Source organism: Adiantum capillus-veneris, chromosome 25, assembly GCF_014529385.1.
Source record: "Adiantum capillus-veneris isolate H3 chromosome 25, ASM1452938v2, whole genome shotgun sequence".
Lineage (NCBI taxonomy): Eukaryota > Viridiplantae > Streptophyta > Polypodiopsida > Polypodiales > Pteridaceae > Adiantum > Adiantum capillus-veneris.
Window position 1 is genome coordinate 4,540,505 of NC_140955.1, and position 17,420 is coordinate 4,557,924.

A 17,420-nucleotide genomic window follows, 5' to 3' on the forward strand; every position below is an offset into this window, starting at 1 on the left:
TTGGCTCTTGGTTGGATTTGCATTCCATGCTATTAAGAGTGATTATGTGAGGAGAATACTTATTTCTCGTAAGATACTTCTTCTTCCTCTGAATCTTTCCTCATTCCCTGCTAGCTCTCGCCATTGTTGAAGGTGTGTGAGGTCTTGGGACTGAGGCCAGGGACGATAGGTGTGTTTTTAAAGCATAACTTGGTGCATGAAGCTTACATCTTCATTGCACCAATAGTTTTTGTCAAGGAACACAAATATTGTATTTTACAAATGTCTCCTTTGATGGGAGAAGCTATAATACAAAGCCTTTTTGGACGGGGGACCGGTTGCATGTAATTCATGTCCTCAAATGTTGTCAATTTTTCTATTTCTCTCTCTTTCCAAGTATTGTCTATGCCAAACTAGCTAGATGTAAATTTCTATGTTGCTTTCTCCAATGAAGTACTCTTTTTATGCTCATTAGGAACTTATTTTTAATGGAATGCTCACTATGTTATCATTTTTCACTACACACAAGTTACTAGTACATTAAAAATTACAGAAAGGCCCAGATTGTTGTAGATCCATCCCCACAAGTTTCAACAGCCATATCAACCATAGCATTTTCAAAAACACCCATCACGTCCAAACATTGGAGAAAAGGATCTCACACACCTTGTGATATAAGTTTTTTTCTTTCTCTCGCATGGCTATATAATGAGAAAACAACTAAAATTCTTATATTTAGTTTGATTTTGGTTTTGCAGGCATATTTCAAAATGGCAAGGATTTTTGTTAGTGCATCATTCATCACTAAACAAGATTATATGGTCACTTACTGTGATCTTATTTATGATCGATGTGGCTGAATATCATATAGCAATTAGAGAGAGAGAATAAGAAACCAGGGGCCACATTTTTTACATATTTGTGTGGTCTAGACAAAGATGAAGTAGAGAAGATTTTAACAAAAATAGAGACTAGTATGATTGTTTCGTCTAAGGGTGCAAAGTACACATCAAGTGTAATAGACATGCCTGATTGTATCAAGCAACTAAAACAAGATCGGATTATTGAAATGAGTTGCTTGAGAAATTAAATGTGCTCAATGAGGAGAATCCATGTGAAAATAGGGAGGATCTTTCTACCACATACAACATTAATGATGTTGTTTACTCCCATTTCTTGACACTCTGTGATACTTGGCTGACATCACAACTAAAATGTGGTACAAAGAAGATTTCTTTTCCAGAAGAGGCAAGAAAGTATATCCAATGGACAACCAACATAGTGAAAGAAAAATCAGACTCAATTATAGATCTTCCATGGTCTATATATGTTTTCAATATTCAAAGGGAGGGAGGATCTTATTGAGAGCACCATCTAAACAATCCTATCCCTATAGGATTGTGTATCTTGGACAACACACGTGATTTAGAGAAAAATATACAATGGTCAACAAAAGAATTAAAGATATCATAGATGGAATTATGGCTATTTTAGGTGGGTCAAATGGGTCAACAAAACCACGAATAATAAGGACTATATGCAGTTATAGTCTGATTTGCAAAGCATGACAAACATGGTCGAAATACATTTGGAATTTATTGGTGCTATAGAATTCTTTACCACACTTGTGTTCTTGAGCAAGGGAGATGCCTTTGAGAGACTTATTAGTTCTTCAGATCTAGGGACACGATCCATAATACTAGATGCATGACACCTTGATCTAGATTCTGGAAGTGTGAGTCAATTGTCAGATGCCAATTTTCTACAACTCAAGAAGGAGTCAAAAATCAAGCAATGTATTCAAAAGTATTGCAAACAAGATTTCAAGCTTGTTGACATGTTTAGTGATGGCTACTTAACAGGGTTGGGACTCAAGCAAAAAAGGGAAGTGATATGCCTGGTGGGAAGTACTGCGACCAAAGAAAGCTTAAAACAAACTTTTGAGCTTTGCAAATCAGCATGATGATGTCAAAAAATGGGCAAAACTTCAAAATGAACGATTATATCAGCCCATTGATGACCATGGAGTATCAAATACAGTAGGAGCATCGAAAAGTGAGACACCCATATCAGTTATGCACATTTAAAACCTTGAAGCAAGTATGAGCTAAGCTTCTATACCCATTTTTCATGTAATTAAGTTATTTATTTTGAATAAGTTTGATATCCTTTTTTAAAGATGTAATAATAGTTTCATCATGTATATTGTCAAGTATATTAATCATTGATTTTAAGATTTTTGACTTTGTTTTTGCTCAAAAGTATTATGTAGTGGATATTTTTTTAATAGTATAAAATCGTAGAAAAGATAAATCATTACTTATAACATCAATAGTTTTAAGTAACATAATTGGCATACAAAAATTTGATTCTTTACTATGTTGAATTGATACTTCATGACATACAAAACTTAACTAAAACATATAGTCTACAATGTTTGACATTTTTTAAACCAAAATATATGTTACATTTTTTCATTACAGACTCAAAAATGATAAGAGATATTAAAAAACAATGTCTTTTACATTATGCGTGCCATGATGATCCTCTTGGTATACAAACTTTTCCCATTCCAAAGGATAAAGTCTTTGAGATAAGTGGTGTCATCTTTGAAGTACGAGCTTCAAATATACAAGGAGCCGGTTATGGGCTTTTTGTGTATACACCTTTTCAAAAGGGTATAACTATTTTCCATTACGGCGGTGATAAGTATTTCCATGAGACTTGGAAGACGTTGTGTGAGGTATCTCCAGGGAAGCTAGGTACTCACTTCTGGAGGATCCAAATGTCAATTGTGTGCACGATGAGATATATATTGTTGGATGACGTAGAAGATGGAAATTTGGCAAGGTATATAAATAGTACTCATGGGCTGAGTATGAGCCCAAATAAATGTTATAATTTTGATCCCAATTTTCCACCTTGTCATAAAGCCACCGCAACACAAATTATCTTGGATAAATATGGCTATGTTTGTGTTGAAACCCTATGCCACATAGAAAGTGGTGAAGAGATTCTTGCAAAATATGAATTTACATGATATTACTCAAATCTCATGATAAAATTCCTTATATGAAAGCTATTGATAATCTATTTGAAGTTGACTCACTATACTGAGTATGTATCATGATAAACACATTGAATTGTGATGGTATTACCATGTTATGCAATGAATACTTAATTTCATACAAAAATATGTTCCTAGAGTGATATCCATTGAATTTCACAAGATTCTTTGAGCTAGCATAATAATGCTCTATTTCAAATTTCATGTATCATGTTAAACATAATCCATACAAGCATTTGTATCTCATTGTACATATTTTATCAGAGCATAAACTTATGCATTAGCAATTTATGCAATAGTTTATTTTGAATTCATTTTTTATTTTGTACCATTGAGAAAATCCCAATAGTGGATTTTGGATGTACCAACCTGTTAGCAGCGGCTAACGGCTACACCAATTATGCACCAAGCTGTGGATGTGCCATAGTGCACAATATTTACTTTTCATTGTATAGGGCTTGGGCTCATTTAGGAGTTCCAAAGTTGTATGAGTCTAAGCTAGAGAGCTCACTTTATCCCATAGTTGAAGGGTTTGAGGCCCAAAACTATAAAAGAGCCCTATGCTTAATGAGAGGTCATTCTTGAGTGGTCCTTTTGAGAACTCTCTCCCTAGAGGAGGTCTTGATGGCTTAGCCTTTGAGCTTAATGCCCATGCTTAGAAGGCTAGTGCTAATCACATGTAATTAGTGTACTCCTCTCTTAATTAATCCAGTCTTCATTATGTTGTCAATCATGTTTATCTACTTTCCTTCATTTTTTTGAAGTGTTGATCTTCTCTAATCTAACTCTTACTTATGCTAAGCTACTCCGATTAGTGTCCTTATCTAACTCTCTCGATTAAGCGGAGTGGGTGTACTCGTGATTGAGGGATTAGAGTTGTCCTCTAATGGTGTGCTTGTGTGTGTATAGGTTTAAGAAGCCTTGAGATTAATTTGATTATGTGTGACTTGATTTGGACACCATGATGGGCATGGTTGGGGTGGCCGACTTGAATGCGATCTTGTGTGCTTAATCGTCAATGCATGTAATTAGAGTTGTGCTTGAGAGATTCCAAGATTAGTGTGTTTCACTTCGTTGCTTGATGTGTGTAGATGATTGCTTGGAATTGATGCTTGATGTGCGATTAGCATTAGTTGATTTGGGATGATTTCTATTTGCATTGAAGGATGCACACTCTTGAATCCTCTCAATCTTTGCATCCGATGACGCTCTCGCACATTATTTGTGTGATGTCTCCAAGTCCTAGCTGGGTCATGCTCTCTCTCTCTCCGGATTGATAGATTTTGTGGGAGATTGCCTATGCTATGGCGAGCCTCCTACATTGGCGCCGTTGCCGGGGACGGGTTTCCTATGCTAGTGGAGTTGAGGTTGCAAAAGATAAGAGTAATTTGATTACCGATTTCTTGTAATTAGATAGGATTTGATTTGTGTGTAGTGTAATTAGGTTTAATTAGATGTGTATAAAGTCATTTCACCCCAAAAACCCCTAAATTCTCTTTTGATTTTGTTAATTTTTCACTAACCTTCACTAATTTTGCATCCCATTCATGCTAATTTCGTACTAATTGTACTAATTCCATGCTAATTGTGCTAACCTAACCACTAATTTTGATTTTGAATGTATGCTAAATCCCCTTAATTGAGGAGGATCATCACTCTTAATTGCTCTAATCTATGCCTAATCATGTGATTGAGTGTTCATTTTGGTCAATTTTTTGATCAATTTTGGACCGAATCGAAGTGGCACACATGTGTGTGCAATGGAGTGTCTACGCGAGGAGCAGGGACTAAGCGAGCAAGCAATCAATTGTAAGTGGATTGACCTACTCTGTTCAATTTTTGATTGATTAAGTTGATCCCATTGAGTTGCTAAATCATTGCTAAAATTAAGTGTGTGTGTCTAATTGATGGAATTTATGCCTAATTTGATGAAATTGGAATGAAATTGTAATCAAATTGAACACCTAAATGCTTGTAGATTGATGATTTTGCAAGAAATGTGTGTGCAAACATTAGGAATTGGCCTAATTTCGTTGCTAATTAAACAAAAAATTGAATTTGTGCACCTAATTTGTGTGTGTGTGTGTGCAATGTTAAATTGAGTTAAAATTTGATCAATTTTTGATTAAAATTGAGTTAATTTAGCATGTATATACTCATGTATGTGTGATCAAGTGTGCAATTGATGAAATGCAATGAGTGTTTAATGAAATTTTTGCACAAATCGATGGCCTAAATTTAGGTGTGTGTGCCTAATTAATGGCCAATTATCCTAAATTGGGGATGAATAATTGGTCTTGGTTGCCAATTATGATGATTAAAAGACCTAAAAGAATCGGTGTGTATGTGATTGATTGACGTTGGATGATTCAATTGGTACTCAATTGAAGAGGATTTATGTGATTACCATTATGATCGGTGTGCCAATTTGATTGGAAAGGTTAAAAAATTCAATGATTTGTGCAGGTGTAAGTGCCATAATCAAATTTGTGTAACCGTACAAACCAAGTGACAAATCCGATTTGATTTGGATGATTAAGGGTTTGAGATATGAGCAATTAAATTTGCAATGATTAAAAACCGGCTTAAATTGACCAATGTTTTGTGCCAATTGGGTTTGCGCAATTAAGGATATATAATGATATGAACAACTCAAGGTGCAGTGATTGATACATGGGGTTGAAGTTGCTTTTGTGAGAAAATCGTGCGTTTAGCAAGCATATGTGAATTTCCCATTGATTACAAATTGATTCAATTTTGAATCCAAATCCAAAAAATTCTTTGTGCACTCCAATCTATTGTAATGTGTGTAAAAGGAGTTATTATAATTTGGATGCATGCACTCCTTGTAAAAAGATCGAGTGAAAGGAGGAATTCGAAACTCGTTCTATGTTTGCAAGCCGAGTGAGTTTGATTATAGATTGCGAGAATTTTTTGAAGTGCAATTTCGATCTCGAACTTTATTATGCTACATTCTCTGTGCGACCCTTGCCAATTTCTCATGCACACACATTTGTTGTCATGTCCAAGTGCGGGAATGCCTCCTAATTGTAATTTTTCAAAAAAGATCAAAAAAAGATAAAAGAGGCTCTGTGGCGCATTGAAACTCACACACTCACACAGACACACACACCCCATTTTTGGACTGACTCGCCATGCTTGGCACACGCACAACACAAGAAGCCAAGCCAAGGCCTGCTGCCCGGTGGCGCATCAAAACTCACACACTGACACACACAACCCCATTTTTGGACTGACTCGCCATGCTTGGCACGCGCACAACACACACACAACACATGATTCAGTCTCGGTGAGAGCTGGCCACTTCCCCGATTTGTTTGCCCTCTTTGCCCACCTGCACCTAACCTGGTCGCCTTTAGCAGCTGGCTGAACACACACACACATGGGGAATCCCCAAGCCATTGGCCTTGCCTCTGCCGCCTAGTTTGTTGGTCCACCTGGCCACTTTTGGCTCGCCACACCACACCACACACACATACACACTGTCAAAGAGTGACCCGGGCCTCATAAATTCTGTTGCAGACTGAAGATCGTGCACCATACACACCGCGGCTTGCTGCAAATCCGGAATTCGTCGTTTTGCTAGGCTCGCACCATGAGTTGTCTATACACTGGTCAGAATCCTTCTTGGCTGTAGAGCAAGGCTCATCGCCTTTGATTCCGGAGACCACACACATAGCTCCCAATTCTCTCTCTCTCTCACTCTCTCTCTTTGATTGACTTACGAAAACGGCAACAACTTCCCATCTTGCCCTGCATTTGGCTCTTCAAGCCGATCTTCCCCAAACCCGCATCCTTGACTGTGTGGCCTGTTCCACAGCTGCCTGGCTTGGATTCGTCCACACACACGCATACTGCTCAACTGCAGTTCGCGCCACACAGTCCGCCTCTCCAGCGCTGGCCAACACTCAAACACACACATACAAGCCATTTGGCCCTGCAGACCCGAAGAGTCCCACTTCCACTGTTGTGCACACAACCCTGGTGATCTTTTCCCTGTCTCTTGCTACGCTACCGATGAGCAGAAAAAAAAGGGGGGGAAACTTTTGTCTTTAAAAGAAAGTATAGGTTCCCACCATTTGGCTACCTGAAAAAGGGGGTCGAGTGAACATATGTTGGCATTTGGTCACAAACATAAAAATAAAACTCAGCTTAACATTGGACCGGAAGAAAACAAGGATGTTTGAAAGCGGGATCGACAAATGAAGAGGATCTTTGCATGGTTGAGCTTGCGTTTAATTTCAATGTCAGAATGCTTTAAGGCACTAGATTGTAGAATGGTATTTGAAGTGGTATCGGCCAATTGGGTCTTGATTGTTGACCACTCAAAACAGTTGAGATTCTACTTCATCTCTCTCCCTCTCTCTACTATGTATGCGAAATGTGTTATAGTTGAGCATCAAATAGGGGTGAATGGCCATGGAATGATGCTAATTTTTTGGTTTTGATGCTTATTTTGACTGCCAAATTTTGTCATGCACTAACAATTGAGCTTCATTTTTGAAGGGGTGTGGTTGGAGTGTGATTCCAAATGATCCAAGAAGGGGTCATCATTGCAATGTATTGCAACAATTTGGCTAATTAGAGCCATTCCAAATGTTGGGATTAAAGTTGTAATGCTAGCTCATAGCCTTGTCACAAAAGTTAATTTTTTCATTTTGAGCTAGTGTTTAGCCAACTTTTTGAGCTTTCAAGTACAAATTTGGCTAGTAAGAGCCATTCATTTTCATTTCATCGAGTTGCAGTCATCTCTAGCTCAAAGATCACACTAAAAAATTGTAAAATTTCAATTGAGCTAGTTGTTAGCCAGCTTTTTGGAAAGCTTTAAATTGTAAATTTGGCTTTGAAGAGCCACTTCACTTCATAAAGTTGCATTATTTTCAGCTCTTCGCTTGTTTAAATTCCATATCTCATTGAGCTAAAAATTAATCGACTTTTGAATCATGCATGAGAGATGGTAAAAATTGCAAAATTTGCTTTTGTAGAAGCGTTTTTCCTCTCTCATCATTGTTGTGTATGTATAAATTTTCTACTTTAGAGCATCATGTGCATAACCAAAGGCATTTTTTTCCCCGTGGGTTTTTTCCCTTTGGCAAATTAGGGTATGCAAGACCCTAGCTTTAGGTATTCAATAATGTTTTTTGTGTGCTTTTGGATTTCAATAATTGGCTTTTGTAGCTTGTGTTTACACTTAGCTTCAATAGGCTTCTTTTTTCAAATAAAAAGGATCAAGAGACTTCTCTACACAAAGGATGCTTGCTCAAGGATACTCAAAGAGCATGAATAGGTGTAATCCTTCCATGATTTTGCTCTTTTGTTCATTATCTTGTTTGGCTTAGTGAAGGTTTGCTTCTAAGCTATGTTTTTTTTTCATGGTTGAAAGCTAGGCATCCTAAAGTTTCAACACTTTGCTTTGTGAAAATTAAACTCATCAAAAAATTAGGTTTTATGAATGTTAATCATAGGTAATTGGCCTTGACCTTAGGTTAATGTAGGTTCATTTCTTGCTAGTCCTAGATTTTTAGTGATAGTTTTAATATTCCATTCATTTTTGTCATGACCTAGGGCTATGATTAGGCTTTAGTCTTTTTTAGTCCAATTGCCATTAGTATCTCATAAAGGAAGCAATAAAAAGGTGCTAAAAAATGAATCATGAAGCAAATAAGTGTCCAAAAAAGTAGCAAAAATGCTACTAAGGCACATGAAAATAAAAATTCTATGTTATGATGTGTCTATGTGAGGCCTAGCGCCTTATTGGCACTTGGTAGGCGAGGGGAATTACCTTGGCTTGCTTGATCAAGGCCCTAAACCAATGCCCTGGGTTGATAGGGGTTAGCCGTCGCCTTGGTAAGCTAGTAGGCTTTTAGAACACCTTCTTGAGGGTTCAAGGAGCTGAGGGTCGCACCTAGACTTGCCTTGGGGTGGTAGCCTTGTGATTGTGCTTTAATTTTTCAATGAATGGATAAATCAAAACTTCCATGAGCTTCAAAAAACTTTGACAAAGTACTAATAGATTAGGAGCTTTTTTTATAGCCCGTACACATGATAGACTTGAATGATTTATTAAGATTGTTCACATAGTTTTTAGGCTAGTAGGTTTATGAGCTTGCATTAGCTTAGGGTCATAATTGATTGCTTGTGTTTCATGCATAAAACTGAAATTTCAAGTGGTTTAATCTTCACAATAGTTTGAGTATTTTTTGCTTTATGTTGTCTAGTTTTTTACTATGATTGATCCATCTTTTAGAAGCAAAAATTCACTTTGTATGATTGTTCATTTACGTTTCATGTTTTATTCGTTCTTGGTGGCCTTTGATGCTCATTACTTGTTCTTATGTTTTGCATCTCAACATTTCTTCCATGGACTTGCTTTCTACCATGTCACCGTGTCTTGCTTCACCGGCACACGAGGACCTGCGCCAAATTAGGAAGAGGGGAGTGTTAGAAGCGGCTAACGGCTACACCAATTATGCACCAAGCTGTGGATGTGCCATAGTGCACAATATTTACTTTTCATTGTATAGGGCTTGGGCTCATTTAGGAGTTCTGAAGTTGTATGAGTTTAGGCTAGAGAGCTCACTTTATCCCATAGTTGAAGGGTTTGAGGCCCAAAACTATAAAAGAGCCCTATGCTTAATGAGAGGTCATTCTTGAGTGGTCCTTTTGAGAACTCTCTCCCTAGAGCAGGTCTTGATGGCCTAGCCTTTGTAATGCCCATGCTTAGAAGGCTAGTGCTAATCACATGTAATTAGTGTAATCCTCTCTTAATTAATTTAGTCTTCATTATGTTGTCAATCATGTTTATCTACTTTCCTTCACTGTTTTGAAGTGTTGATCTTCTCTAATCTAACTCTTCTTTATGCTAAGCTACTCCGATTAGTGTCCTTATCTAACTCTCTCGATTAAGCGGAGTGGGTGTACTCGTGATTGAGGGATTAGAGTTGTCCTCTAATGGTGTGTTTGTGTGTGTGTAGGTTTAAGAAGCCTTGAGCTTAATTTGATTATGTTAGACTTGATTTGGACACCATGATGGGCATGGTTGGGGTGGCGGACTTGAATGCGATCTTGTGTGCTTAATCGTCAATGCATGTAATTAGAGTTGTGCTTGAGAGATTCCAAGATTAGTGTGTTTCACTTCGTTGCTTGATGTGTGTAGATGATTGCTTGAAATTGATGTTTGATGTGCGATTAGCATTAGTTGATTTGGGATGATTTCTATTTGCATTGGAGGATGCACTCTCTTGAATCCTCTCAATCTTTGCATCCGATGACGCTCTCGCACATTCTTTGTGTGATGCCTCCAAGCCCTAGCCGGGTCATGCTCTCTCTCTCTCTCTCCGGATTGGTAGATTTTGTGGGAGATTGCCTATGCTATGGCGAGCCTCCAACACAACCCCCTGTAAAACTTGTTTAGTGGCTAAATGTTAAGTAAAGGATGCACTTTTCCATCGATACCTTGCTTAAAGTTTCTTGATGGTGGATTGCAAATTTCCTTGCTCTTCTCTCAAGAACTTTTTTAGATTGGACAAATGGTGGATCTAGGATGCACTCATATTTACACAATGTTCTTTGAATGACAAAGTACTAGTTTATTGAATGTACCACCCACCTTTCCTCAACTTGTTTGAAATGTTTGGTTTAAGATGCTACCACTCTCTAAGACTCGTTTAGAATGGCCAAATGGTAGTTCTAAGTTTCATTAATTTGTCTTTTGGTTACATAAGAAGAGTTAAGTTATGGGTATAAATTTCACCTCCAATTATAATGGCTATTTAGAATGGCCAAGTAGTGAACCTCAAATCCTTTAAAAAACATGTTTCAAATCATGAATTCGTGGTATATGAAGCATCTTGCCTTCCAAAAATTGTTAAGAATGGCCAAATTGGTGGATCTAGGATGCACAAAAGCTTTTAGAATAGATTATTTGAATGGATTTCTCCACTAGTATGGATACATATCTTTGCCCTATCTTTATACCACAAGGAGTGGAATCTTCATTGATTCTACACACACAACCAACACAAACAATTTCATTTTCAAGTACCATGTGCACTTTTTTCCTAGATTTAAATTCTATCCTAAAAATGAAAGAGGGTTATAAAAGTTCAAGATTAAAATCACAATACACATATTATAGTGGATTATAAGCTAGACAAGTGGTGGAGATTGACATCAAATAATCCATGATACTTTAGGTTGAACAAGTGGTGGAGATTGAGACTAAATAACCCATGATACTTGTGGTTGAGCATATAATGAAGCTTGAGATCAATGAGTCATTGACACTAGGGATGATATATTGGAGATAAGATAGAAGCTTCTGGCCATGCAGTGTGTCTATCTCTATTTTTATGCTTTAATGAAGCTTATCTTGAACAAGTGGTAGACCTAGTGGCTCTCGACACTTGAATGGGACATAGATTGGACAAGTGGAGAACCTTATGGATCTCTATGCTTCAATAGAGCATAGATCTGGTAAGTGATGGATCTTATGTGTCCCCTATGCTTGAATGAAGCATAGCTTGGAATTAGTGTACCTTATGGCTCTCTATGCTTCAATAGAACATAGATCAAATAAGTGGTGGACCTTGTGGCTCTCTATGTTCAAATGTAGCTTAGCTTGGACAAGTGGTGGACCTTGTGGTTGTCTATGCTTCAATAGAGCATAGTTTGGACAAGTGGTAAACCTTATGGTCCTCTATGCTTGAATGGAGCATAGCATGGACACATGGTAGAACTTATGCCTCTATATGTTTCAATAGATCTTAGATTAAGTTGGTGGATGTTGTGTCTCTCTATGCTTGAATAGAGTAGGACTTGGATGAGTGATGGAACCCATGAGTCTCTATGCTTGAGTAAATCATAGATTGGAGAAGTAGTGGTGACTATATGTTTTTCTATGCTTGAATGGATCATAACTTGGAAAAGTGGTTGTTGACGGTTGAACACAAAAGAAGCCTTTCCCAAATTTTTTATATCACTTAATTTTCTGAAAACAATAGGAAAATTTGTAATGGGTTGAGCAATCAATATTGTTTATCAAAATGAGCCTCTAAGGAGGAATTGTATATAAGCCAATTTTTGTAACCTTAACAAAGACTTTTTGAATTAATATAATCTCACGTTTACTGTGCATTGTGTCTAAGAGAGAGAGTGAGAGAGTGAGACTTCTTCTCTTCCTTATGCACTCTATGGAGCTTCCATTGAAAAAGCGACACCACCAATGCATTAGAAATAGCTAGGGATTGAATCCAATATGCCAAGTCTTGTTCTCGCTATGCTAGCATCCGCTCGCGGTGAAACTGCCAACATTAGTGCCGCTGTCGGGGACGAGAGCCCTAGGTAGGTGACCTTAGACCAATCCTACGAGGTAAAAGTCTCCCTGGTTTGCCAAAACTTCATTACTTTACTTTAGGTAGTAGAATGCAACGGTAGGACCTTCAAGATCGCAGTGAGGTGTGAGTGGGCATACAGCTTGCCCAGGTCATCAGCGTTTAACAATTTTATTATAGTTAGTGTAGGTAGGGAGTGAGTGATTTGTGAGGTGTTAAAAGCGTAAACTAGTTTGTGTGTGGCCGTAAAGTGTTTTTCTACTCATGAATACAAAAACCTTATAGGAGTGTAGGGTAAGTAGAACTTGTGATTGAGATCTAGAGTTGACTATCATAGAGTAAATTTGCTTGTTTTCTTGTTTTCATTTGCAATCTTAAGAAGTGAATTTAGGAAGAGAATTGAAATAATCAATCATCAATGGTTGATTGAACATGGTTGGGTGTTGCTGGGCATAAAAGAATACATCTGCAAGAGATCTGGGTGAGAAATTTACAATTTTTCAATAACAGACATCATATGCGTATGATGTCTTAGGGCATAACAGGAGACCAAAACTGGCAAAACTGACCACACCAAAGTGTTGTAGAGGGGTGTTTTATCCTAAGTGCAACTTGAGACCAAAGCTTTGACCAACACTTGATACCCAAAAAACAGCAACCAAAAAGTCAAAAACAAAAAACTAGGGAATTGATGATTCTAAGCATGTTTGTTTGCATAAAAATTGGTAAAAGTGTTTGAAAATCATTGCCAAGAACTTGTGGAAGCCTATGAGTAATATTTGTACAAAACCATGAGTAGAAATCATACGTGTATGATGTTTCAAGGGGTGATCTGGCAGTCAAATCAAACTTGTGACTTCATACTCACATTCTGCATATTGTGTGTAGCACATCCACTTCACCTCATTTGGGCAAATAAGTTAAGAATTGAGTGCATATTACTCTTTTCGGGATGTTATTGGGTAAGAAGTAGTGAAATTGTACAACTTTGATATCCAAAATTGGTTCTGAGAACATATGTATGTTGCACATATCAAGGGGCAGGTGTGGTAGAAACAGAATTCCATTCAAGGAAAAAAGACATCATATGCGTATTATGTCTACTTGGTTAGAATTGAGTCAAATTGTGCATATGAGTATACCCTTGTGATCTATAGAAAATAATGAGCACATAGAACCAATTTCGTCAAGGGGGAAGCACTATTGGGGCTAAAAAGTGCCAAAGGTGGTTTGAGGCAAGTGTACGACTGCATTGTTCCTATATAGCATAAAAAGTATTGAAACTGAGTTTGGAAAGCTTATGAGAGTTTCTTGCATGATACAGAACCTCTGGAGTGAAAATCTAGGGGCATATTTAGAGACCAACGCCAACTTTAGGTTTAACCCAGGGGTCAAGCACCTCAAGGAAAGCTTAAGAACCTAGTTTCGCTTAATTTGAGTCATATTGTGGTTTGGAAAACCTCTTCAGGAATTGAGAAATATTCAAACAATTTCAGGAGGATTTAATCATATTCCAGGTATTAAAACTACATAATAAGGTTGGATTGAGGATTAATATATCAAGGAGAACCTAAGATTAAAATTTGAGTTGAATCTGGCATAATAGACATCATACGCATATAATGTCTAAGGGCTAGATTTGGGACTTATGTAGTTGGATTGAGCCTACCAAAGTTTTCCAACTAGCTCTAGAACCGCCTTTGTCAAGTCAAACAAGTGTGAAGAACATATATAGGGAGCCAATCCTGAAAAAAAATAAAAAATTGGATGGCAATTACCCGCAAGGTCATACTAATCAACATTGAATAGTACTAAAGTGAGAATCACTATTTGACAAAGATTTGCAAAGTCAAAGGTTTTGTACAGATAGCCATCAATAAGGTCCAACAAGTCGAGACCAATTGAAGTACAAATTTTCAGCAAACTGGAGAGCAGTGAGAACTAGCCTAAAGAAGGAACAACCAAGCAAATTTTTTTGGTAAAAGGTTTGGATTGATAGTGACAAGTGCAAGCGCAAAACAAACCCCGATGGCCTCTTCACCAAGATCGTGCAAGCCGAGCTCGTCAATGGAAGTAAACAAGGGCACTACTTAGCTTTGAGCGGCTAGGACGTGGCCAATAGTGATTTAAACTAGCACTAATAGAGCACACCGTACATATATATATATATATATATATATATATATATATATATATATATATATATATATATATATATATATATATATATATATATATATATAGAGAGAGAGAGAGAGAGAGACATAGATGATGAAAACCCCTCGGGATGTGAGGGCAACCTTGATTCAAAGTGGTATTTACAGAAACCTTAGTTTTGGCAAGATGGAGACTGTGGTGAGAGAGAGAGAGAGAGAGAGAGAGAGAGAGAGAGAGAGAGAGAGAGAGAGTATAGTGTTCTCTAGGGAAAATTTCATATGCACAGAGATCCTACTCCTATGTGTGGTGACCCTTGGAGTCAGGGTGTGTGCATGGCTTCCTTCTCAAGTGCTGACTCCCAAGTGCTACCCTTGATAGTGACCTCTCAGTGTTCTTTTATAGGTCCAGGCTGCATTGGTTTACGATGATCTGATTAGGTTAGGGCCATAATCAAGAGAGATAAAGCAAGGAGCCGGGTCCCAGATGGTTGACCCTTGCTTTGTTTTAGGAGAACTTTACAATGATATCTCCTAGGTGGGCCTTTGTGACCATCACCTAGAGAGAGGTGGCAATATAATTTTTTTTTTATACAAGGTTTGTCTTGGAAACGGAAAAAACATAGATTACCCTATGGATGTTTACTGCTGCAGAGATGCATTATGGATGAAATGTTGGTGAATGGCAGGCCTTGCAGGTACGTCGATGTAGCACGTTTGTTACTTTTGGGGGCAGCGGGACATGCCTTTGACGTCATTTCTTGATTTGTTGTTGCCATCACGTGATTCAATCGTCCTTTTTTTGTTGTTTTGGGCGTCGAATGTTGAGTTCCTTCTGGTTTCCTTCTTCTTGTGTGTATGTATAGCGTGCGTGTGTTTGTTTGAATATGTGCATATGCGTGATCATGAGTGTGTGTAAATGTGTGGGTGTATGTAACTGTGTGTATGTGCTTGTAAGTGTGTGAGTGTATATGTGCATGGTAAGAGAGAGAGAGAGATTCTGCTAGCTGTGTGGGAGTGTGTGGGTGTAAGTGTGTATATATGAGGTAAGTGTGTGTGTGTATATATGTGAGTGTGTGTGTGTGGGAACAAGAGAGAGTGATTTTACTACACAGAGAGAATGAGAGAGAGAGAGAGAGAGAGAGAGAGAGAGGATGGTGAGAGTGAGAGATGGGGAGTGTGTGTGTATGGCTGTGGGGTTTGTGTGTGTGTGTGTGTAAACATTGAGAGAGAGAGAGTGCTTTTGCCATGTTGAACCGACAAGAAGAGAGAGAGATACTGAACAAGGGAGAGAGAGACGTTGAGAGAATCTAATGTGTATTTGGGTACTAGGAACCAGAGGTGAGAGAGCATGTGTGTGTGTGTGTGGGTATGGGTGGTGAACGAGAGAGAGAGAGAGAGAGAGAGAGAGAGAGAGAGAGAGAGAGAGAGAGAGAGATAGATAGATTCAATTATTGTCCTCGGAGGTCAGATATGACCCATGGGACCAGAATCAAAACATTACAAACTGCTTCTTCTAAGTGAGAGCAATTGATACATATTAGTTAGGGACTGAGGGTCCATCAAAAGAAAAAGAAAAGCCTAATGGGATTCCTATGGGGTAAGGACCGGTTTAGGAGTTCGAAACTCCTGGATGATGGCCTTCCCCCCGCGGTATACTGCCCACTTGCCTTTGGCTCGTGCTTCACGCACTTTTTTCAGCTCTTTACTTTTGTGCTTGACTTGTGTCGGGGTGAGTTCTTCGGCGATCCAAAACCCGGTGTCTCGAAGGAGACGTGATTGCAGGAGTAGTCGGAGCCGCTCCTCTTTGTCTTTGAACTCAAGAATAGCATGTCTACTAGGTGTGCGCTTGGTGTTGAACTTGTTGATAGTACATTCTACTACGTCGTAGTCGACATGGACCGGTGTAAGAGTTTCATTGAGGAGATCAATTAACTTGCACAAATCTTGATGGCACTCATCCCAAGCTTGGGGCAACCCTCCGATACGAAGCTTGAGGGAATTCTCTTCTTGAAGCTGATGTTCCCACATTTTTGTTTTCACACAGGTTTCCACTTTGGCGAGTGCGGTCGTGTGAACTTGAGTGACTTTATCTTCAACTTCCTTCACCTTGTCTGTTGTGAGGCTGATCATGGAGTCAAATCGTGCCTCGAGCATGCTAAGGTGCGCTTTGAGGTCGCGGTTTTCATCCATGACCATGTCGAGGGCAGCTTGTAATTGTGCGATGCGATCTGTTTTTCTCGGAGCCGCAAGGACATCGGCAAAACTACCTGGTACTCTTCCCGATGGTTTGGGGTTGTTGGTCGTCATCTTCTCCTTGGCTGGAGTTTTTGGTGGGAACATATTCTTCAAGGCCCAAAGTCTAACTTTGAGATCTCAGTCAGATTGACAGGCCGAACAGTTGGGTGAGGTTAGCTTGGGCTTGGATTGGGTGGGTATGCGGGTATGTTGCTGGCAAAGTTTTTCTGATGTGAGCAGAGCCCGAGGCCGTAGTAGGTCTCAAATGGGCTTCACAGGCCGAGGTCGAGCCGAGGCCGTAGCACAGCCAAGGCCGCTGGAGTAGAGCTTCGCAGGGCATAGCAAAACCGAGGCCGTAGCAGCTCGAATGGGGTTCCCCTGCCGTAGCAGAGAGAGAGAGAGAGAGAGAGAGAGAGAGAGAGAGAGAGAGAGAGAGAGAGAGCCTTTTTTGCTTGCAGCGTGCATGGGCTGCCAACACAGGAACAAGGGAGAGAGAGAGAGAGAGATGGAGGTTGAATGAGGGGAGAGAGAGAGCCTACTAGAGAGAGATGGGGAGAGAGAGAGAGGTTGAGGGAGAGTGTGAGTGTGTGTATGGGTGTCAGTGTGAGAGTGTGTGTGGGTGTGTGTGTG